We start from the raw sequence: 26,574 nt of genomic DNA on the forward strand, positions 1-26,574 counted from the left end.
TCCCTCTGGTTAGCTCAAATGCCAAAAATAATAATTAAAAAAAAAAACCAGAAAGCTGTAAAATGCCAGTGTCAGAATATAAATGGAATGTAGGACACAAAGTAAAAGAGGAAAACACATTTAGTCTCACAGGATTCTTACACATATATCTGTCCTAAACAGGGCTCTATTATTTAAGAGACAATGACACTTTATTTCAAGTACATGTCATTATTTCAAACAAATAAACCAGAACTAAATACTAACATATCTAGAAAACAAAGAAGACTTGCCAATCAAGGTGCAAATCAGGAAAAAAATAGGAAAATAATAAAAAAACAAAAAAGAGAAAAAACAAGAAAAGAAACAAGAAAAAAAATGCACTGGAAGTGATATAAAATTTGAGTGCCTAGTATGAGCTCGATGTGTCAAAAAAACACTGGAAGTACATAGAAAGAGATGAGCCAGATGTATACTAGTCAGGATCCTAAAAACAGATGTATGTTCATAGGCCATGGAATTGTACTGGATTGTGGCCTTATTTCTTTAAGGGGCTGACAGAAAACTCACATTTTGTACTTAGAATCAGTGAAAGATGAAAGGAAATACTTGTGATTTTTTCCCCATGCGACAATGTTAAAAAAAAAAATCACTCTTTCTAAAATTCAAACCAAGTTTCTGATCTGATGCTTTGACTAAAGCACGAAATATTAAAATATAGGCATATTTTTATAGTCTAGTCACCGAGCAAGTTTTATGCGCACCTATGAATTTTTAGATATTTTAGTATGTATGAGAGCTATTGAGAACCACAATAAAAAGTAGTGATTATTTTGTGCCATGCAAAATAATTTCACATGTCCACATTTTTTCTAATTTGTGAAGTTTGATGGATGCTTTGATTGATTTGAGAGCAAGTGTCTGTATTCTAATTTTCTAGCATTGATGCCATGATGACCTATATTGCACATCTTCCATTTTTACCACACAGCAACGTAAAATAGAGAGTCTGTGTTATAGAGAAAACATTTGCTTTCCTGTCAACAATGTTGTTCTGGTATTCACTGAAACCCTCATTAGAGCTGGGAATTTTATGAAAAACATATTTTGTTAGGAAGTACCTATTCCTTTGGAAGGATATTTGAACAGAGGAGAGAATTAAGGACATTATTCAGCTTGAAATTATTTTTTTTTCATCAACACATAGTTACTGGTACAGCACTGACTTGAGTGTATTAGCTATTTTCCAATGATCTTTCTCTCTGACTGCTCTTCTGAAGCAAAAGCTCTTTTCAATCCCTTCAGTTTTTGCTAAGGCCTTGTTTCTCTTTCATGCAACAAAAAAATCCACAACACCACAAATTTTCTGCAGGAGTGGGAATCCTTGTTTTCTAGTCAGTTTTCACACCGTGCACAACCCATTTCAACTAAGCTAATTTCTATTTAACACACATAATGCCACTTTATTTAATATCTGAAAGCCAGTACTGAACATATGCACATATGATTTACTTGCACTACTCAACACCTTGAATTATCTGTTTAAGTAATAATGCCCAGAAACTGTATTTCCTGCCTCATATTTAGTATGTGAAATAGTTATATATGACTGTTTTACATTATGGGATAAAAAATCATGTTCATGCCATTATGTGAGTCAAGTCATGTACAGAATTCCTGAATCTGTAGGACAAAGTTAAAATTAAAACATGCAACTAAATCAGAGACCTTATTTTGTTCCTAATCTTGCAGAACAAAAGTCATTTTTGCAGAGGGAAAACAGCACTTTAAGGGAGCTTTTTCAAATTCTTTAGGAAGTTGGAGTGATCAATAGGTCCTTCTGTAACACTGTGAAAGAGTTGTGCCTATAATGCTACTGGATTTCTCTGGGAATATGAGCACAATGACATTTTGACAATAGAATACAATTATACTGGTTTGTATCACACAGGAAAAACAAAACTGGCCTTCATAACTCCCTGTGTCTCTGTCTTTCCTTCTTTTTTTCAGCATTTAATGTATTCATAACTTTTATGTTGAAATCAATCTAGGCAGTCAAAACTTCTGCTTAACAAATAATATGTTGCTTTGGGGTGTGTTTTTTTGGTAAAGATTTTAGAAAGAAGATAAAGACACAGCACAGTATTATCACCAGCAGGACATTAATTACAAGCAAACCTTAAACCAAAAGTTCCATTGATTTTTTAGTGTCTTGGAAGTATACCTTCCATTAATCACAACTAAAAATACACTAAGGCACCCTACACTACTGCCGCACATATCATTTTAAACCTGAGGAAAGTTGTTTTTCTGAAAATGGGGTAATTATGTCTCCTTCCTCAAACAGATTGAATGTCTTAACTGGATCAGCATTGCAGTAAGTCCTGAGATACACAGGACTCAAAGTTGCATCAGGTAAATTTATTGTGTCATTGGAAAATGTCTGTTAACTCAAACTTTTGAAAACAGAGAAAAACCAAGAGTGGCTTGCCAAACAAATACCTAGTCATTTGTTATACATTCTTGCTGAAAATAGGATTTTTTAAAAAACTTTTTTAGGTTGTGACCTAAAACCACTGCTCTTTACCTATGAGAAATGAAATGTTCAGAATACTCTCCTCTACCATTTGTTACACATGTTGATTTATTACTCACCCTATATTACAAACTTATCCAAAATCTATATTTCAAGAATGCCCAGAAAAGTTCCACCTGAGTTGTTGGTTCTCACTCAATTGTCTTTCTCCAACACCACAGTGATGGGAGAGATGGGGGAAACAAGAGAGTACAGGACACAGGAAGGACTAAAGATATTTGATGTATAGAATATGGTGACTTTTCACCAGAAGCAGAAATTCCTTTCTAGAGGTAGAACAAAATTAAAATGTAAGATAAGACTTTGTTCTGAATTACTAGAAAGAGGAGGGATTAAGTACATATATATATAATTTTAGTTTACTGTCTTTGAGTGAAATAAAGATGAAAACAAAAAATTTCTTGGTTAACTGATAGAGCTGTTGGCTGCAACTGCTTATCTTTACACAATACATAGGGACCTGAAGGAAATCCAAGGCATCTCTTTTAAAAGAAAATTACCAAAAAAAACCCCCATGATAGATACAGGAAGATAAGATTCCTGATTTATTGTGGATTTAATTAACCTTACAACCTAAAGAATGACTGAGGAAATTAATGCACAAATTACACTGGTATGGTAAAAAACCCCAAAACCACCCTACACTACACCATGGTCAACTACATAGGATGTGGTCTTAGAACTATGTAGTACTGTACAAGTAACACGTGAGGAAAATGTGGAATTTGCAGTAAAGGCTTCCCCCAGGTTGTTGTAAGGGAGTGAAACATACTTAGAATATTCCATGTAGTAACTCAACTGCATGTATATATTCTTGAAAGCTTTCAGAATTAAGAAGATTAAAATTATATCTCTGAAGTGTTCTAAACTCAGACAGGAACTGAAGCAATTTAATGCCAAAGAACATTACCTACAAACCACAAAATCTGGTGAAGAAGAAAAAAAAAAAAAAAAAGGAAAATCAGGAAATAGACAGAAACCAATTTTAATAGATAACTGCAGATGTAAATTTTTTGGTTCGAATACATTTAGGTGTCTCAAAACATCAAGCCTGTTCCTCCTTATCTCACTGCTATCTACGATCATTGTCATTCCTGTGTTCTTTCCAAAGACTCTATAATAGACCTCATTGTCTCTATGTAAATTATACAAATAAGTTTTATCAAACAACTAAATTATTTAATCAGCTTATTCATCAGATACATTAAGGAGGAAGCTAATATTGTGGGAAGTATTACATGAAAAGCTGGTGTTCTGTGAAAAGCTCTCTATTCAGAGATACATGCAAGTCAGTAATTATTTAAGAAATACAGAGAACATAATGAAATAATTAAAAAATAACTTGCCCAGAGAAGGCACAAATACATCTGTTCATAAACATTTGCTTTCCAAGGAGTTAAAGTTCAAAAAAAAATTGATTAGCATAAAGCTCTTAGCAGCTTTATATTTTAGAACAAATTAGCAGAGGCAAATTCTTCATGAAAGGAAAGTTGAGCAAAGGGAAAGGAAACAGGAAGGGGAGAGCTGGAAAAAGAGAGGAAAAGAAAGGAAGAGACAGTGATTAAGAACAAATGTTGAGGTTTAAGTGGGACCATGGAGAGGACATGAGGAAGTGGGATTGAAAGCATATCTCAACCCTAGAGGCACGGCTGCAGGAATGGCAGGGAAAAGCAACCACAAAGGAAAATTGTTGCTCCAACTTCCAGTGAACAGTTTCCCAGGCAGAGTTGAAGGGCTGGTTATATTACTGACTCTATGGAAAGTAGTCCTAGTCCACTTCTATGATGAAGTGGGGAATCTTGTGATCAATATTAGAGGGCCCTGCCCCGTCAGGTGGAGGAGAGGGATAACCAGGATTACTGGATTGTGTGGATCTGGGGGCCTGGCACATCAGCCCCACACCGGGCACCAGAGAGATCTGTTCTGTTTTAAGCCCAGTTTGTTACTAAGCCCCACACAGCTCGTCACTCACTTCCCCCAGCCCAGCCACACACTGCCCAGGGAAATGGGGTTTGGCAGCCCTTGGTGGGTAGTGAGCAACTGTATCGTGCATCGCTTGTTTTTCTTGGGGTTTATCTGTATGGTTTTTGGGTTTTATTTTTCAAATCTACATCATTACTATTATCGTTATCATTAATATTATTGTCAATTATTAAATTTTCATCTCAACCTACAAACTTCTCCTTTTTATTCTCTTCCCTGTTCCACTGGGAGGAGGAGGGAGTGGGGGGTGAGCAAGCAGCTGCATGGTGCTTAGTTGCCAGCCAGGCTTAAACCACAAGCCATAAATTTTTTCCCACAAACATGAAGGGTAGGAATGTATTTCTATTTCCTAAGGTTCATAAACACACCAAATTTCAAGCAATAAGCCCATTATAACAGCTCCAACAAAATACATGATAACAGAAAACTGGAACACAACTATTATTTGAAGTTCTTTAATGAGAATATATTTTTACTGTTTCCTAAAAATGTCATGTAACAGATACATTTTCACATTTTTTTAAGAAAAATTACAAATGGTAAAAGCTTGGCTGAAGAAGACATCTCTGACTTTTCATTTTCTTTTGCAGACAAATATGCACTTAGATTACACTTTTTGTTTGAGGCAGACTAGACTGTAAGAAGATTATTACAGTAAGACAAGTTGGACGCTATTTCTTCTGCATTTTACAGCATTATTGGCTTATTACTATCATTTCATATTGGAAATCTAGCAACTGAAACCATCAGCAGGTGGAGACAGACAGAGAATATATTGAAAGATAAAATGCACCCTAAAGATAGAGAATTCAAGGTTCAGCATGGCACCAGAAAAAAGGTTTAAGGTTATACTAGCTGTACATAAGAAAGATCAGCTTACAATAACAGCCACAGAAGCCTTCCAGACTTTTAGGACAGGGAAACAACTGAGATTTGATCTTGGGACAAGACCTCAGACTCCACAAGGGACAGGAAACCTGGACTGCAGAGCCTGGAAGGGAGCTGCACTGCATTCCATCTGTGCCCCCAGCATGCAGGGCTATGGAACAGAGAGGCAGAGGTGCCTGCAATTTGGCGAGGACCTCAGTGTGCTGATTGATAATTAAAAAATTTAAAAGATTAGGTGCAATCCAGAAAGGCAGAAGGATATAAGCCATGAGTCTTTATACAACTTTTTCAAGTAATTGTCTCAAGTTAAGTTTGTAAATCTCTAAATTTTGCTGAGTAGAAGTCAGTATGAAAGAAATTAAACCTCAGTTGGCTCACAGATGTCACCCTTAGTAAGACTTGAAAGAATCAGCCTTTTCTTGCAGTCAAAATATTTGATGTTTCACCCTGCGAAACAATAAAGAAATTATATTGAACTACTCTCAACAGATCTTTTAAGTCAGTTTTAATAAAAGAAGGACTATAAATACTTATTCTTGCTCTGCTAAATATATTAAAAGTTCAATTTCTCTCCCCAACATCCTTGCTTTTGGATTGTTCAATTCTGCTGGGAAGTTCATCAAAGTGACTGACACTTTCTTTCATTGATGCTGGATTACTGCTACAGCAGAAAAGGATATTGTCCCACTCCAGAGGGAAGAAAGATGCACCAGGCATTGTTTAATTAGTCCTTAGCTTCATGGACTCATGGGGAGCATCAAACAATGACTTGCCAGCTATTCCATCCTCTCTCCCTTCAGCATTCTTTTTCCCTGTTGGAACATGGATGCACCCTTTGGCTGCAGCTGAAACTCTCTGTTGGCCAGCTGGAGGTCAAACACTGCACAAGAACTTTGCTTCCTTACTGTCAGGGATCCAATCTGTTTCCCAGGCTTTATGGTAAACATCTCTTTTTTTGCTCTCTAACCTAATTTTTCAGGGAGTTACATAGAGGAGTAACTGATGGGCACCAGTATTTTAAAAAAGACTGCTGCTGACCAACCAGGAGAAATCTGTACTGCCCTCCTCTAGAGAACCCACACTGTCCTCCCAGTCAGAGAACAAAATGTTCCTGTGCCTTTCAACAGAGGAAAACCCACAACACCTGCAGCAGGCCCAGAACACCCAACACTGCCTTAAATAAGGAACTGGGCGGGTTCTACCAATTGTCTGAAGGCAGCTCATGTTCATGGGTAGGACACACTCCCAGGGTAGGAGCTGGTTTCATATACAGACCCTCAAGTTAGGGAATGATACCAGACCCTCCTCATACTTCAGTTCTTGTAAAAGTGAATTTTCCCCTCAGCACAGCCCTTCTATTTTTCTAGTGTCATTACAGCTGCACACACCCAAGTTTCTGAGGAATACTGTGTTATTTTCATTCTAACATTAATCAGAAAATCTCATTTTAAGTGCCAAACATACCCAGAACAGAAACAGAGATGCATTGACAAGCACAATTATGTTAGTATATCTACCCATGTTTCCTTAGGTCCCAGAGATTCACCTCCAAAGTAAGAAATGTGTAATTTTAAATATTCTAAAGGAAACAAAAGTCCTGTTAGGCAAGCAGTGGGTGTTCAAGGTTGGCATCTACTGCATTTCCTTTAAACAATAGAAAGCTTAACAGGGAAACACAAAACAAATCTGGCAGCTGTCTTTTTCACCAGTTTAATCTAGCCAGAAAATGTCATTGAAGCATTTCTTATTTTGTAGCATATGATGCTCAAGGCCATTAAGGACTGGATGACTGGCAATGGCATCAAAAGAAACCTGCTGGAAGTGGGAATGAACATACATCCAGCAAGTTCCTACAAGGTTTGAAAGTGAATTATCAATTCAGCCAAGGACAGCAGCTCTTCTTTTGACAGGACAGCCAGCTTCATGCAATCTAATAATTGACTGCAATGAAGCTGTTTTTCTTTTCAAGTATAAATATAATTATGTTCCCCACTCTGCAAAGAGAGCTATAAAGAAGAAAACTACATAAACTAAAAACTAATTTTATTTATAGTATTATCATAGATGAAATTTTCAGTAAAAGATGGAATGTTAATCATATTTACATGTTTGAGAATACATGTATTGTTTAAATTTACAGTGTTTAGGCATTTTTGGGGGCTCTAGTGGATAGAGTTTTAACAGCATTTTTAAACACTAGGAGCTGAAAAGATTAAAATGTGGGATTTTTTTTGAAAGGAAGAGACAGCCCACTTATAAGTGGAGAAACACAAGCTGTATCTAGCAGATGCCAAATGCAACAATTTTGGCTAAAATTCTCATTTAAGAGAGGAACAGCTCCACAGCAGACTGTTCAATGAATATTTGTTACTCAAGTAATTTTTTTCCCTACACATTATTTTCTGTTATTAGGAAACAGAATAGAAGGGAGTATCATCAGTCTTGATGAAAATAACAAACTTTAGTGTAAAACCTCAGAGAGGAGAGTAGGATTCTGAAATTTTTGCCTTTTTCCTTATTTGTGTTTTGATTCTTAGTGAACAGCCTATTTTTTACACTGAGATGCAGGATATGTAGCACATACTGTTTTCCTCACATATGAAGATGCCCTCTCTGACTTAGGACTCTCCTCTTACTGACAGACAAGCTTTAGCAGTATTTTTTCATCAGCTTAGAGATTAAATCTTGTCTACACAGAATATAGAAAGTTTATAAAGGATAAATGGAATTTCAAAATTTTATTTTGGAATGCCTTTAGGTAGATAATCTCATCTTTGAGAATAAATAAAACAAAAACCTCTCCTACTGTCTATATTTGTAATAGGCAAATAGTAAAGCTTCTAAATAAGTGCAACTGTAATCAAATAAGACAAAGCAACAGCAATTTTCATTAATAAGTAAACAGAAAGAACAAATTCCTATTTTTAAAGCACTGGTATTACTTGAAGTGCTATTTAAAAAATGCTATTTAAACAAGAGACAATCTTGCTCAGTTCTCTTTTGCCTAGGATGTAAAAGGCAAATGTGATGTGCCATTTGCAGAAAAGCTTTAGCAGGAAACTCAGCTTGACATTACACAATGACTCAAACACTGATAGCTCCATTTGTGTGTTTGGAAAGTGGTGTCACTGCTCACCAAAACTGAGAAAGTACCTTAAATGGACAGCTGGGTAAACTGAGCCATTGTAGCACATCATCCACTTTTTTTTATTAGACATCACTCATTGAGAAAGTGCAAAAGGCATGAGTTCTGACATTTCCTGTCATGCTTCTATGCCCAATAATTATTGGATTGGGTTTTGTTGTTTTATTTTTGTCTTTCATTAACATGCCCTGATGAGGAAACACCTCACTATTATTTGAACAAAAATCACAAATGAATGATGAAAGGGAAGTGAGGTATCACCCAGAAAACAAATAAGTAATGAAATTATGTATTCAGTCTTTTCCAGTGAGCAGTCATCCTGAAAAATAAACACAATTTGGTAGCCAAATAAGAACTAAACTCTCAGCATATCTGAGATAGCACTGTTTGCAAATATTTTTTTTCTCCAAAAGTATTTTCATTGTCTCAGCTGAACCTTTAGCACTGACTGTAAGTGGATGATTTGCCCTCTATCCTTAAGAGTCACAAACATTTAATCAAACTAACAGTATTTCCTGGCACGCACACATAGTCACGCCCTGTCACCTTGTTACATGGAATAGTTAAATTAAGTAAATATTTATTTGAAATATTGCCATTTAAATCTGTAGCAATAGTAAAATCCATGCCACCCCACCTGAGCTGGCTGGTGATCATTTTCACTTGGGCAAAAAGAAAGGCCAGTATTTATTTATTCAGAGTGATGGTTTCTCTATTAACTGCTGTTGTGTGTTGAAGCCCAGCTGAGCAGGAGGACTCACTGCATGCACTACAACCAAGAGCTGTTCTGGCACTTCCCCTACAACCACTGTTCTTATTCCCAACAAGCTTGTTTGCAGTAAATGGGATATGAATTTAAATGACATGCTTAAAAGAGCAAGTATACCCCCTCTGCTTGAGCTCAGGCAGGAGTTTAAAATAGATTACTCCTCTTTTTGTTCCCACCTGGAGAAGTCAAGCATAACTTTAGAGACTGAACATCTGCCTATAAAACTACATGGCTAAAAGGATACAGTTTTCCAACAGCATCCATTCCTTGGCTTTAATATTTTTTTAATATATCAACACATATGATTCATTATCTAAATGTGAGAAATTGGTTCCTATTAAAAACCAACAAAAAAGCCAAACAAACCCAACAAATTTTTGAACTACCACAAAAAATCAGCAGTCCAGCAGGTAGCATGCACATACATGTTAAATCACAACTAATTATGGTGGCCTACCAAAAATGATTGTTATATGTGTCCTTTGTAATATCTGGCAATAAATGACAAAGAATCTCAAGGGAATTAATTTAAAACTTGCATTTGTGAATCCGGATCTCCTTTCATAATAAAAATAACAACATAAGATGAATTTCTCTTTAAATGAAATCATTAAAAATTGACTGCAGTAGACAGAATAAGGAAGAAATAATGAGACTTCAGTTGCATTTTCTGTGTTAATAACTTCTGAGTGGCTCTAGAAATGTATTTATCTTTTTTTTGGATTGTACCACATGTAGTGCTCATCAGTTAACTATAGATTGATATATACATAGATTTGCACACATATAACTGATAATGTAGGATTAAATTTTAATCTTAATTGCTTGCATGCCATTCTTATAAAAGTAGGGCAGTGAAAAAAGTAGCCCTCACCCTGAAACCACACAAAGGAAACAGATGACCACCAACCATGCTAGAAATACATAGCAGCAGCCTGAAGACAGTGAAATGAACCAGCACCCAAGAGGCACCACCCATCTGACCACGGAAAACCATTTGTAACACCAGAGCTTGGGGAAGATGATTTTGACTTCCCGAATTGAAGCCCACACAGCTCAGTCTCAGAGACTCAGATCTGCATCCATCAGGGCTCAGAGTGTGCCATGGAACTCACTGTATCATACACCAAAAGCTTCACCAGTGCAGTTCCACATATGCAATGCAGACCTTTCCATCTTCCAAAATCAGAGCCATTTTCTGAAACTGAGAAAAGAGTATCCCCAAAGACATCCCCGAATGCATAAATCAAGGCAGCAAAAGAGAATAGACATGAGAAAAATCTATTTTTCCTCTCAAAAGTTTTATTCAACAATTTTAAAAGAAAACTTTGAGGTGAAGGAGTATTAAAAAAAGACTTAGAGCTGCATTTCTTTTAGAAGAATTCTGGGCAACATCCCCACTGCAGGTGGCACCACCCTGTCCCTGCCATATGCCTATAGAACAGTATCCCCATCATCAATGATGATATTTTGAGCCATGCAAATCCTCACACCGTAAGTGCCCTGAGTGCACAAAGAGGAACCCCTGTGGCATGGGCACCCTCTTCGATTTGCCTGGGTGAGTTTCCAGTGGCTGGTCCTGAACAGCCTGCAGGCCCACACATCATTCCTGCCAGAACTAATGCATTAGGGGACACTGCGTCTGACTCAGCACACTCTTCTCAGAATTACTGGGCCTACGGGAAGCAGCTATGCAATCATCACCACAATATATGGGCAGTGTGTGGATGTGATGTATGTAACACGGGGAGGTTACTGTGGGTTACACAATCCATGGGTTCACACAATTCACAGAGTTCACTCAACTGCTGCTGTGAATGTTAATCAGATATTCAGTCTCCAATCCACATCAGGACTAATTAAAAAGTGTTATTTACTGTGGAGTGTAGGCTTGCTCAGGCAACTGCCTGACATTAATCAGCCCTTGAATGCTGGAATTTAAACCAAAGATATGCAAAGATTTTATGAGTAATGCCAGTTTTGTTTAGTGTCACACACTATTAAATCAATGAGGACTAAATGAGCCTTTATTCAAAGATACTTACAAAATAAACAACTGGTTTTCTGCAGTTCATTACTGCTTTCAAAATTTTCTGCTACTGTCATAGTCAGGAAATTTTTCATTAAAGTTGTAGGAAATGTTGCTGGTTTACTCCTACTAAATTATTTAAGCCCCAATGATCTGGGGACAAATGTCACCTTGAGATTCCCATTTTTTCTGGAACAGAAACAAATTTTGTGCAAAATCTGAAGTATTTACAGCACTTGTATTAATTTTCTTGAGTATTGTGGTATTTCAAGTTTAAAGGTCTTTTGTATGAGGACAGATATTTTCATATGTTCTTAGCAATAGGATAAGAGGTAATAATTTTCAACTAAAAGAGAGAACATTTAGACTAGATTTAAGGAAGATTTTCTTTTACAGTTATTCTGGTAAAACACTGAAACAGGTTAAGTGATGGATGCCCCATCTCTGGAAACCTTCAAGGTCACACTGGACAGAGCTCTGACACACATGGTTTACTGGGAGATAGCCCTGGTGGGAACTAGATGACCTTTAAAGATTCCTTCCTATGAGTCTACAGCACTGGAACAGCCTGAGCATAAGTATCATCCTAGAGGGAGTTCTGCTGTGACAGTGTCCTGGTTTCAGCTGGGCAGAGTTAATTAATTTCTCCTCAGTAGCTGTTACAGTGCCGTGTTTTGGATTAGGAATGAGAATGGTGTGGATAACACACTGATGTCTCATTTTTTGCTAAGTCATGTTTATCCTAAGACAAAGACTTTTCTTTTTGCCTCATGCTCTGCCAGTGAGAAGGTCAACAAAAGAAACTGGGAGGGAGCACAGCTGGGACAGGTGACCCAAAAAGCCGATATTGTCCTGGGTTGCATCCCCAGCAGTGTGGGCAGCAGGTCAAGGGAGGTGCCAAAGGGATATTCCACACCACAGACTATCATGCCCAGTAGGTGAACTGGGGAGAGTTACCCAGAAGAATGGTTGAGCTGGTTTCAGGAAGATGGGGTCTGTAGTGGATTTTCATGTGCTGTAGTTCTAAATAAAGTTTGTGGGAGCATGAACACAAATATTTAAAACAAACTTCATACTTACTACTTTTCAGTTTCACTCAGAAGAATACAAACTTGTGCAGCAACAAATCAGAAAAAAAATTGTAGAATACATAAAAATGATCATAAGTGCAATAATTAACACAGAATAAATAGATTATATAAAGAACACTACAGCAGAAACAAAAATTGTTTCCTGTTTTATAATCATGTTTACTTGCTTTTAATTAGCTCAAATGAATCTACAATAAATTGAGAAGATTTCAGTAATCAATTATGCATTTTGGAATTTAGGCATTTTTTTAATAATAGCTTGCTGTTCATTCAAATATGTGTTCTCATTCTGACATTTTTTGGTTCACTGACATTTCAGGAAAACTATCACAAGAGTTCCAGTGAAAATTAACTTGATTTTGAGTAGACTGTAAATCATTTAAAATTCATACATTTAAATGCATGGGAACCAAATCTTTTGCAGTGCTCTACCTTATGTTAATTAACTCCTCCTCTAAATTACTATAATTTTTATAATCAAAGCTCACAATTTTCAAAATTGAATGGTCCATATGTGCTGCCTTGGCTAAAAAAATATGCTGTTTATACTTCTATTTAGACAGCTATGAGATTATATAGATCTTCAGACTCTTAAAGAACATTTCTTTACACAGCTAAGGACAACCTTAAGATCACCTTTAATGTCCACGTGACTTCACATCCCTGCAGAAAACATGATAAGACTCCCTTCATGGAAAGAGAAGAGTGGATAACTTAGCACTGTGAAAGAGTAGAATCCAGAAACCAGCAGAACAAAGGACTGGTCAGTCTCCCTCCAACAAGTAAAAAAGAACCTTAGAGATATCTAGTTCTGATTCACCTGCTGTGGACAAGGATACCCTTCACTAGACAAGGTTGCTTAGAACCCCATTAAACTTGACCCTGAACACTTGCAGGGATGGACCCTCTACAATCTCTCTGGCAAACCTGTTCCTGTGCCTCACCACCCTCACAGTGGGTTTTTTCCTAATAACTAATGTTAATCTTCCCTATTTAACCTTAAGGCCATTCCCTCTTTGTTAATGGCCTTAAGCCAAAACAGATATTAGGAATGTGACATTAGATATTAGGAATGTGAAATGTGACTTTTCACATGCCCCTGTGAAAAGTTCCTCTCCAGCTTTTCTGCAGGCTCTCCTCAGGTATTGGAAGGCCAAAATTAGATCACCCCAAAGCCTTCTCTTTTCCAGCCCAAACAATTCTCTTAACCTTTCATTGTGGGAAAGGTGCTCCAGCCCTCTGATCATCTTGGTGACTCTCTTTGGACTCCCTCCAACAGCTCCACGCCCCTCCTGTGCTGGGACCCCAGAGCTGGGTGCAGCCCTGCAGTGGGGTCTCACCTGAGCACAGCAGAGGGGCAGCGTCACCTCCCTTGGCCTGCTGGCCACAGCCCTTGGCTGCAGCCCAGGACATATTTGTCTCTCTGGGCTTCAAATGCGCACAGCTGGCTCATGTACAGTCTCCAACCCACCAGCACCCCCAAGTCCTTCTCTGCAGAGCTGCTTTTGATTTTTTCCTCTCCCAGCCTGGATTGACATGAGGGATTGCCCCCAACACAGCTGCAGCACCTTTCACTTGGACTTGTTAAATTTCATGAGATGGCCATTGTCCCATTTCTCAGGCTTGTGCAGGTTTTCCTGGACGGCATCCTGATCTTCAGGTGTGTCAACTGCACCCCTCGGCTTGAGGTCATCTGCAAATCTGCTGAGGGTGCACTTGATCCCTGTGCCATTAATGAAGCTATTAAATAGCGCTGATCCACTAAAAGAAGCTGGAGAGGCCTGGATAAAGCCAGCACATGGCAGATGCACATGCAGAAGGATGTGTTCCTTCACCCAGGAGTTAGCAAAGCTGTGGAACCTGTTGCCAACCTGTTGCTGCAGATGCTAAAATAGACTTAAATTCAAAGAGTTACTAAGAAGTTCACAGAAGAGGCATTCACTGAAGCTTATTAAGCACCAAAAACAAGTGGTGGATCAGAAAGTCTGTGAGTTGCAACTGCTAGAGCCTGTGTGATTATGGGAAAAAAAACCAAATAATGTGCTTGCTCTACTGGTAAATGTTTTTTTAATCTTCTGCTTTTGGACCTTGCTGAAGACAGGATACCCAGAACAACCATCTTTGTTTTTCCACATATTTTTTCTATATTTGTGAAGACCTTTTCTATATTTGTAAGTGAAATCTGAAGCTGACCATATTTTTTAGCTAAGGGTCCTAACCTAGGGCATCCTTCTGACCTGGTTGTGACACACCTTTACTTGTGTCCTTCAAACTGCCTTTGAGGATGCCACATCTAGGGGCCATCTTTTTCAGTATATATATTCCAGTGCCCCAGCAAAATCCATCTTGAATACTGCATTCACTTTGACAAACATCTAATCTCTCAGAAATTCTAACATATTCACATTTTTTTAAATTTCCCAACAGCTTCTTCAAGTAAAAGAAATTGAGAAAATGTCTGAGTTTTTAAAAATCAGTAGTTTTCAAATAGGCAACCAAATTAAAATAAAGTTTCACTGCTAAATCTCCAATATACACCAGAGGAATTAATTTTAATATTCTAATTATTTGTCTGAAAGAGTCATAGTGTAGCCCTTTAAAAAAAACCCCAAAAACCAATATTATCTTAGCTTACCAAATATGAAACTATAACAATAAAATGCATCTTGGAATCTGAGTATTCTCAAATCTGTAATGCTAAACTCTCAGGAATTATAAATATTCACATTTACATAATCATTTGAAAATCTTTTAGCGGCAAACTACTGTGCCAACCTCCTTCTTGAAAGCAGTATCTTTAATCTTGAGATATTAAGTAGCTGAAAATAACCAAAGATAAAAACCCCAAAGTTTTTATGCCTTCCCTCCCATCCTACGTTGTCTCAAATATGGTATCTGAATATCTGTTCTATTCAATAATCATTCAGAGACAGGAGACTATGAAAGAGGTTTGTTTCATTCACCATATGAGTTCTAACAAATTAGTTTTACCTTTGAAGAACATAATTATAAATTTCAACTGTTTGTGCCAACGCCTCTTGAAGACAAACCTCCCTCACAGCTACTAATTGGCAATATCAAAGTGCTTCAGAAGAAAGAAAATTCATCCCTTCTACACAAAAACCCTCTACTCCTCCAGAAACCACTTACAAATCACAGTTCTCATCAATCAGTGGAAATATATAGCCAGCCAGCATTTTAATTTCTACGAGAAACAGCCCACCAACATGCAACATCCAAAAAGAAACCAAAACCCAAAAAAACCAAAAACCCAAAACAAAAGGAAAAAAAAGGGGGAAACAAAAAAAGGAACCAAAGAGTTTGAATTGTTTGGAAATTACTACAAAAAACGAGGCTCTCCTGGGCACAGTGTGATATTATTCTGACAGATGATCCACTAGCTGTGTAAAGATATTGTACTTACAATACTAACATGCATGGCGCTACAACATTATAATACAAATGTTTAATCAGCCTTTATTAGTATTAGCATTTTCTAGTAAGCCTCTGGCACCTGAAGACTTCAAAGAGTACAACCATCTTTCCCTATGCTCAGAGTGCCCAAGAAGCAATGATAACTGCCTTGAAAAGTCCAAAATCTAATTTCAAATAGCATGAGTTTCCCAATGACTTATTTTTTTTCATGGAAGCATGTGCTTCTGAAAGCCAGCTTTTGTCCTTGTGCCCCTGTCACTACTGAGAACTCAGTTTGCAAGTAAGAGGCCTATTTTGATGACTACGATGATTCCAAGCCAGTTGCATGAAGGATCCTTTCTCAGCCACTGCAAGAACTCAGGATGTTTTCTTTTGGATAGGAACTCACTCCAGTTTGAAGTCCAAAGCTTGTAGAAAATATTTGTATGAGAATCACTTTTTAAGTTAATGCAGAACAATATCTTTACAGTATTTCATTCATACCTGAACACACTAATAGAGTCCCACTGATCTTTCTCTCTTATTTTCTGTAGAACAATAACCTGAGAGACTGTAATATTATGGTTCATGGCTTGAACATTGTTATGAAGAACTTTTGGCCTACTAAGGACTTTTGGCCTATTATGGCAGAACTGGATCAAGAAGCTGTAGTGACCAAAGCCCACCCCTCTCTGAAAAAGCCTCCTGATTACAACACAGGACTGTGAGTTAGCTACTATACAGGAGCTTGAGATAAAAGAAAGTCAATGCTGTTGCCCAATTATCTCAGGTCTAGGAAGAAGTGAACAAGGCTGAGGGAGAAGAATGTATTCACAAGAAAGCCAGCCCCAGAACCCGCCCTGAAACTCAGCTGTGGCTGGGTTCATGGTAGGGGATAATCCACACGCTCATCTGCTGAGGCCAAGCTTGCACAGACTCCCCACAGCCAAGGGAGGAGGTGGAGAGTTTTGGGGGAGTGGTGTAACCTCTGGTCAGAGGCAGTGAACACTCATCCTCCCTTACACAAACTGGCCCAGTTGTAAAATTCACCACTCCAGGAAGGCCACATACATGGGACATTCATGTGAGAGGCAGCTGAGGAGGTGTCATAAACCATCAAATACCCCCAAAGCATCCCCAGATTCACTCTTTGCACCAGATGACTGCAGGTGAGCAAAGTGATGCAACAGACCCGGAGTGTATTGCAAGAAACTCTGTCAAACTTGCCCCCCCCCCCCCCCAGGGGAGGCACCTGGGCATTCCCATCTGGCCTGAACATATTTTAATCCACTGAACTTTTATGTTTTGTGAGAATTTCACCACAGAGAAGACCAGAAGTGGATCAACAGGACACCATCAGGATCCATGGAGCAGTGATATTTCCTACTTAATCTGTCTCTGTCACTCTCTTTCTCTCCCCCCTCACTGTCTCTTTTTATATTGCTATCTCTCTATATCTACCTCACATTTACTGCTAAATACAATCCATACTATTGGCTTTGGCATGTGGTTTCCTTTACACTTGAATTTGGGCAGAAGCATCTCCCTAATAATTTTAATAACCGGGTCTTAACAAGCTATAAAATTTTGACCCTATAAAGGATGCTACACTTGTTTAACTATATAATTTCCTGTAGAGGAAAGGCTGTACTAGCCTTTAGAACTAAACACCCCAAACACTATTATTTTTCCTCTTGGTAGGCAATACAATGCCAAGGTTTTATGATATTGTCAATAGTAAGAGCTTATCATAACCTTCTATTTTATCTGTACATAACAGAACTTCTGTCTGAAGTTCTCTCTGATACATCCCACATCTCACAGCTACTTCATTATGCCTTAATGATGTAACAGAAATTGAATTCACTGCACATACATATTAAATATTATTCACCTTCCTCCTGTCTTGATTCAGCGTTTTTTCCTTTGTTTTTGGGGTTTTTTTCGAGTCCACTGCTTGCTTTTTTGATTGAAAAAAATTCATGCTATTTTTATGGGACATAGATTGTTAATAGAAATACAAAATACAGCCTAAATTTTTGGTCTTTTTTTCCCCCTCCAAATATTTGGCAATTTCTTAGTATTGCTACTAAAAGAAGACAGTCCCATTCTTAAGTTTACTGAGAGCAGATTCAAAAAGCAATGATAGATTAAACAAAAATTCAAAATGCCCAATTTCACAGATGTTTCTTTGCCTTAAATTCACATTTTAATGGTAAGATACTAAAATGCACATAATATCTGTTTGTGTCTTACACTACAGCATTAGGATCCACCAGAGTATATTTTGGAAGAATGTATGTCGACACCTCAAATGCAAAGAAAACTTTCTTGGGTCATCAACATCTGCAGTGTGCATTAGAGTACCACTAAAACACATCCCAGAAGTCTTCATAGCATTAAAATATATCTACTTAGAGGAAAAGTAGGTTAAACACACACAAAACTACACTTTTATTGCTAAGGTCAATTCCCATATCACTTGAAAATAACATAATATCTTTTCAGGTCAAGTTTCATTTTATAAATGGGAAGTGAAACCTACCCTATTCTCTGTGGAGTGCTCTTCTGAAGGTAACACCAAATTGACCCTCAGATTTTTTACCTCAAGATTATGATGGTCAAGTAACCTGAATCTGTAAATTATATAGCAAAGTCTTAATATGGCTGGGTTTCTTAATATAATTTTTATGTCCTTAAAAGAGTTTAAAAGCTGAGTGTTTGGATCTCCAGCAGAGGACCATGTGGATAAAATGGAAATATATGTGAGCTGTAGAATCCCCACCTTCTGGGGATTCAAATGATTCAAAAGCCCCACACTAATGTCTTCTCCCATCAGATACCTGACATAGTCTGGTCCCTGCACCTTGAATTGAGCTGCCTCAGCAGCTGGGCAGCTCAGATTCCTAATCTGGCAACTCTCTTTTTAGACAGCAGAATAGAGAACTAAAAAATTCATATATAAATAAATAAAATACAACTTATAAAGAACTAGAAAAAAACCCAAAAAAACAGTGGATCTGCAGATAAAAGAAAAAAATTTTAGGGGTTACCATGAAAAGAGGGAAGGGAATGAATTGTGTATAAATAAACTGAATAATTGCATTTCAAAATAATTGAAAATTGAGTATTCCAAAAGGCTTTTAAAATTTAAAGTCTTCCTGGATTGTTTTTATCCAATATTTCTTTAAATTTCTGAGAATATATATATATATTTTTGCTCTGAATAGTGTTTCTTCCTCTGTTCGCATCCATGTCAGTTTATGAAGCAAATATCCATTATATCAATGCTCTGCTTCTGAGAAATTCAAAATGCTTTAAGTTCCTTCTGTGCAAAACTAACTAAAGGCCCAGGTAACTGGGCATTTAAATTCAGACCTTAAAATACTCAGTAAACTGAAATTATGAATATTTTTGACTAGATGAGGAGAAATGCTCTCTCCCTATTGTCTAGCTGAATCAAATGCTACTTGTGATGATGATAAAGCTTCTTAGAAAAAAATAAAGAATATCCTTTAGCCTTCTCCTATACAGCTGCAGTTACTGTCAGATTGGCCTGTTTGTAACATCTTAACCTAAAAATTTACCTGAACAGTCAACATCTACAAAGATCATTTTTAGGCTTTTAGGTTTTTAAAAGAGACAATAGAATTATAAATGTCAGTTGACCCAGAAATGATACAGAGCACAACAGCCTGTTCTTTCCAAGTGCAAGGTGGTGGTGGTGTTGATCAGTAGTACAAAGTCTGCAGCAGGAATGGAGTATTTGTGTCAGCCTGAAGGATCTTTTCTTTTCTCTCCCTCAGCAGACAAGTTTCAGTAGTGACAAATCTTTTGAGAATGGAATGAGAAGCAGTTCTCGTTTACTCAGCACGTTGTAGCCTAGTGAACAAACCCAAGAGATGTGAGCAGGTTTTAGAAAACATGATCTTCAGCTTTGGGGTTTTTTTTCTTAAGGCTCTTTTAATATTTCATTAAAAATAAAATTGTGGTTTACATGCATACATGTGAGGTAGTGTATGAGTGGGTTTCTATGTCATATAGAACATTAAACCCACTCACTCTAAATGCATTTTGACACTACCGGAGAAATGTCACATCTTCCAAAAACTAAGTCACTGTTGGACAGCAGCAGAATAATCATCCCCTAATTGTGATTCAATCTGGAGTGCAAAGAATTTAGCTGAAGTAAAGTTGAAAACTTTTGTTGTCAATTTTTTTTTTCCTGGGTTGAAACCTATGTTGGATTTTTTTTCATAGGCAAGTAGGAAAAGCTGTTTGAAATGTTGAAGCTGAGTCTTAATACAAATTCATGTACCTCTGAGACATTCAAATTGAACTGTGGTAGTGAGAAACATTTTAAAGGTCCTTATTGAATCAAAGATTCTAGAAACTACTTTTGCAAAATTATGTAGCCTGGATGCAAGGACTTAGCTTCATTAATTCAAATGTTGAAGTTCTTTCATATTTTAATGGACAACTCTCAATGGAAACACTTTCAAAAGAATGGAATCAAAAGGATTATTTTTAATAAGACATATCATTGGTATTGGTAGAGGTCATAGATAATCACGAAGCTAGTATACCACTGACACTATTTCCAGGGATTGCAGCAATGTCTCAAAAAACTGCACTGGAAACACGTTGGAGTCTCAATCTAAAATCCTTACTGAAGGCACTGTAATACTGAATATGGGTTCAGGTCATAAATATTTAGGTGAAGACTTCTGGGAAGCCCATGGAAGATCTGTCAGCAAAAGGACAGACCTTTCATTTCTTCATTGATGGTTATTTCACCACAGCAATGAACCCTCTGGCCCAAAAAACCAGACCAAAAAAATTAGTTTTCTGGTAAAAAAAAAATCTTCCTTATCTTAAAGCACTGAAGGCACCAGATTGTAAGAATTACAAATTAGGCTTAATCATTGATTTGATCCACACATAGAAACAAATCTTTGCATTATTTTTCTGAAGTCTTACAGTAAAGTCAGCTCTTAATGGAAAATCCCACTCCATGCAGAACCAACAAACTTTGCTCCCTCGCTACTTTGGACCAGTTTCAGTGACATAGGACACATTTTAAGAACTGTCCCTTAAATTAAAGAAATTCTTGAATAAAATTGCATTAAAATAACCCACACTAAGATAATATTTCCACGATTCAACAAACGTTTCTAAACTAATGTTTTCAAAAATTGGAAGAGTCCTGCAATAATATTCCACCTGCCAAGTTTCCACCCACAGAAATTCAGATTTCTGGATTATAATTAAATCTCTCTGGAAAAAAAAAAAAAAACAAGTGACAGAATACCATATAGTAGCAGGGCTGTCATTGTGCCAGTTTTTGCAAATGCTAAGATACCAAAAGCACTTTAGGGATGAGTCCTGTCTTGGCAATAAACAATGCAAAGCAGATAATTGTGTGTTTGTAAAATACTTCTATATTACTGCTACATTTATTGTTTTATATGATTGTATTAATCTTATATACATTTATTATAAAGCTTCTGTACATGTGTTACTGTATCTTGAATATGAATTTTACTGTAGGCATACAAATACTTCATGCAGCTGATAACAGAAAATTCTGCCAACCACAGAATGCATATTCATCACTGAGAGACTAGTCAAGAATCCCAGAATGCCTTCAGCATGAATATATATGAATATACATATTGGTGTAAGAAAAAATTATTCTGTGATGCATGAACTGTGCATAGCCCAGACCACAGACCATAAACCCTTATATCGTAGATATGCCCAGAGAAGTACCAAGAGCAAAAGCAGTTGTTATAACAAAACTGTACTTTTCCAAAATTGCTAGGATAACTCAGGAAGAACAGTTTTTTACAACAACACTGGGAAGTAGTAATATATGAAGAATATTAAAACCCTACATGTGACCTCAGAAATTTCTTTTACCCATTATAGAAGCAACAAGTCTTTGAACTTAATCTGGTCAAATTTTGTGGGAACATAAGATCTCACAGATGGAATGGATCTGAGTATTTGAGCTGCATTTCGAGGTCAAAAAAACCCCACAACACTTTGACAAGATGTAATATGTAGCTTCTTTTTTTCCTTATTCTTTGACACTTGAGACAAACATTCCATCTCAGAATTCAGTGAAGCTGAAAGAGGCCTAACTTTTGGGAAGTTAATTATTTCAGGCTAGGATCTACTGTGCCTTTCAATTTTCTCCTGATTGCAGCACTACAGAGCAGACTGTGTTTGGAAACAGAGACAGTGAATTTAACTGGAGTATGACAAGCAGTAATGTATGCAGGATAATATGCTTACCTAATATCCTTCATTTAAAATGCACAGCACTGTAGGGAAAACGCAAACCACTTTGAAATACAATCAAAGCTATTCATATTTAATACTTCAAACAAGAGATCTAAAATGTTGCAGAGGTGACAACATATTCCAGAAAATGCCAGCATTTAGTCTTGTCAAATTATAAAATAATAAGCTTCTATTTCAGATTCTCTGAAAAGGCAATTAATTGTGAAACTATTTCACAAAAGAACTTTGTGCCTCTGTCAGAGTCTAATGAACAAAACAGAGATATGATACATTATTTGTGTATTTTCCAATAAACAAGTGCTAAGCACAAACTGCAGAGCTTTCTGAGATGACTTCTCAGTACAACAGGTACTGTGAGTAAGTGCAAATGCTTTATCCACCATCCATTTATAACAACACTAAAAATATCATAATCAGTGACATCCTCAGGTACACCATCAGCGTGTCCTGCAGTTCTGACTCTCAGATCTGCAGCAAATTATCTTCCTTTATTTTGCATAGGGGAAAAAGTAGGTAAATTTAAAAAAAACAACATCAAACAACCTTCACATAATGAAATATTTCTATGTATTCACACATTTAAAGATGTGTTTGTGAATAAGTATCCAAATACAGAAAACTAATTATATTAACCTTAATAATAATTTTCATGGTCTGATCAGATTCCTGCCAATGAAGAATTTTTTTTTTTTGGAAACAAGAGACAATTGCCTCTCTGTGAATTACTAACTTTAAATATGTTTGCAACTGTATGCACAGTGGCTGAATATCTGTATTATTCACACAAAAGCCAGCAAGCGTTTTTTGGGGGGAGTAGATTCCACAACAGCAACAAGAGAATCTTTGTTGAACCATGTAAAGCAATTTCTACTCAATGTGCTAGACCTCTAAGTAAAGCACAGTCAAAGTAGAAATCTCCTTGATTTCTTGCCAGGAATTTTCTTCATGTAAATTCAGAATGTAAGGAAAACAAGACTATTTGATTGTACCATGCCTTTAAAGACAAGATCCTTTGGATCATTATTTATGGTTTAGCATATAAACTGATTTTGCCTTTAAGCAGAGTATACAATCACTGTAAATTAAATTCCCTAACAATCAAATTATTTATCTAGTGAAAACTAGTAAAAAGGTCATTCAAATCTAATGTTAAAATCCAACATAAAATTAAGTTGAAAGTATCCATTAAATTTTAGTCTTCCTTTTCAGCTCCAGCTCTAGTTTGCCAGTACCACAGACTCATTTAACAAAAGTGTATTTTAACACAGTCGGCAAGGTCCTGAAGAGAGAACTGAGAAATGCACAGACTTTTTAAATTTCTTATGACTCATAGTACATATGTGGTTCCTACATGGCTAAGACATCACATAGGATCTCTGACTTTATATCTGTATTTGTCATTCTTAAGAGTATTATGGGACAAAAAAGACAGATCTGTCAAAAGTGCTAAGGGTACTATTGTTTTTTCTCTATTTCAGCTACACATGCCTGGATATATCAATGAAAAGAGGCTTTTTCACCATCACATATGGACTGCAGCTGCATCCATCTTTACTGTTCTAAACTCAGTTCTGTTTTTGGAAAAAAATACACTGTAAAATTGGAAAAGACTTGAGAAAGTCTTATGACAGGAATACTCCTTTAAAAATCATCCAGCAATGGAAGATGGAGATAAGAAATCTATTTAGTTTATTCAATACAACCTAGATATTTCTTGATTCTGCTGTTTGTATTATTTTCTGTATTCAAAGCCTACAATATCAAAAAGCAACAGAGAACTGTCCTCAAGTGTAAAAAGCACTTGAGATTTTTTTTAAGCTTTCTGAGAGAGAATAAACATATTCAGCTGTAGTTGCACAGCTGTATTTCAATGCATGAAGTATCTCTACTGCTCTGAAAATAAAGTATTTATGATAAATACCCTTTAATTTTCTTTTGCTTGCATTCAGAACAGCAGCTCAAGGGCAAAATATATGTTTGCTTGGTTACAGACAGCATGTGATTTAGTAACTCTGCAGGTATTAATGACCGTGGATATTCGAGATTTGAGGTCCTTCCTCCTTTTCTCTGTCATACTTTATATTGTGAATTTAAAAATTCTTGCTCTTAATTTCATTCTCTCCCACCATCTCACTTTACCCACCCTACATATTGAATCAGCACTGGTCTTAGGATCAAAATGTAGATATCTGTTCTGGAGGAGACTTGTTTCAGCATTGGTAATCTCACTTAGGAGATAAATATATCTATCAGAGGCAAAAACAACTCCAAATCCTCCGTGTCAGTATCTTTCATATTTTGGAACTTTTAAAATCAATTCTACTTCAGTGAGCTATGTAGAACACAGAAAGGAGTAAGAATCAGTAAGAAAATAAGATCTCATGAGAAAGTGGCAGATGTGTCCAGTCCAGCCACCTTATCATTAGATCATGCCATGTATCAATTTGGGGACTGTCACATTGCATTGCTTACAATTTATTCAGTGAGGAAGGAAAGGGAACAGAAAGTAAATAATTTATAAGAACTTCAGCTAGGAGAACCTGTTAATGCCTTTTTTCCTCTTATATCAACTAGTTTATTTTTCTAGGAAAGGGACAAATCTAGTAGTTGAGAAAATGGAATAAAGGCAACTGAAAGACTAAAAGTCATGTGTTCGACAGTAGAGGATTGTAATGGGATTCTGTGACACACCAATTCTTGTCAACTTTTCTTCTTTCTGCAAAAAGAGAGCATGGAAAATGCAGAGGAGCCACTGTATACAGTGCCTTATTATATGAACAGCCTCACATTATTTGGGATTGCAAATAGCAACATATTCACAAACACTGATATAATGGAAGCATTGTCATGTTTTGAGTTGGGAGGGACCCTAAATATCTTCTAGCTGTAAAACCCTTTCATGGGCAGGAACATTGTCCACCAGAACAGGTTGTTCAAAGCCCCACCCAGCCTGGTTTTGTATACTTCCATGGATGGGGCATCCACAACCTCTCTATCAGACAGTTCTAATGCCTCACCACCCTCACAGGAGAGGATTTTTTCCTAATACATAACCTACACCTATCCTACTCCATCATTAGGCCATTTCCCAATGTCCTACCAGTACCTCCGTTGTGAGAATTCCCTCTCCAGCTCTCTTGCAGCCCCCCTTTAGGCACTAGGAAGGGGCTCTAAGGTCTCCCTGGAGGCTCCTCTTCTCCAGGCTGAACCACCCAGCTCCCTCAGCCTGGTTGTATAGAACCAGGAGGTGTTCCAGCCACGTAATCATCTTCCTCCTTCCCTCTCCTCAGGACTTGATTCCAACAGGTCATCATCTTTCTTGTGTTGAGGGACCCAGAGCTGGACACAGTACTTACTCCAGGTGGGTCTCACAAGAGCAGGGCAGAGAAGGAAAATCCCCTTCCTACATCAGAGGTATGTAAGACACAGATAAGGACATGAATTGCTCAGGAGAACTGGAATATGTAAATATTCCAGTTGCAAAGCCTCTTATGCAATCAAAGTGAGTAAATCTCTACAAAGTTGACATTACCTTTCAGATTATGCTTTCTAAAATTTCAACTCCTGTATTTTATTCTGAATTAATGATGCAACTGAGAGCTCATGTACTGTGAGTGCACAGTCTGGATCCCTCCCTCCTTCAAAAGTATTTTAAATAGATTAGAAGTGCTTGCTCTGAATTGTTTTGAAGAAACAATTTCCTGGACTGGATTACATTGACAGTTTAAGAAACTAATCTTCTACAAAGCAGATTTTACCATCGTAAGATTAAATATTTCAAGCATGCAAACCTGATAAAAGCTCAAAGAAAACCCACAAAACTGAGAGTAAAGAAACACATGTCATTGTGGTTGTTGTTTTGTTTTTTTTTTTTCTTTTCTTTTTTTCTTTATTGTTACAGCATCCTTGCACATTTTTTTTTTTTACTTATTTTAGATATCCTTTCTCCTTCATGGAAATTTAAATTTTGGAATTAAATATTCTGGACTGAAGTGGATCACATTAAGTTTGTTTTTCTCTGAACACAGACCTTGCAGTCAGTCAACTGAATTATTATTTCAAAATAATGAATGCCTTATAGAAACATACTTTGGCGTCAAAATCAGTGAGAGAAAGAACTCAAACACAACAGAGTATCTTTCAGATTACATAAATAAAGTTCCTGAAACTAAAACACAAAATAACCAGTTAAAGGCTACTTGTTAGAATGTAACTACTTGTTTGTGAACATCTGTATAAATAAAATTTATTGAAATTCAGTGATGCAGAGTAATAAAATAAAAAAAAAAAAATCATGTAGGTTTATACCCAATGCTTTTATTTCACTATCTTCTTTTATAAGACAGTGGTTCCCATGCGCCCAAGTCCTCA

General features: G+C 36.8%; 1 protein-coding gene across 1 annotated transcript in view; it reads right to left on the reverse strand.

The window, feature by feature from the left end:
* The window catches only part of DMD (dystrophin), a 979,219-nt gene that overhangs the window by 788,337 nt on the left and 164,308 nt on the right, over positions 1-26,574 (reverse strand). The window lies entirely within an intron of this gene.

Source organism: Ammospiza caudacuta, chromosome 2 (assembly GCF_027887145.1).
Source record: "Ammospiza caudacuta isolate bAmmCau1 chromosome 2, bAmmCau1.pri, whole genome shotgun sequence".
In the NCBI taxonomy this organism is placed as follows: Eukaryota; Metazoa; Chordata; class Aves; order Passeriformes; family Passerellidae; genus Ammospiza; species Ammospiza caudacuta.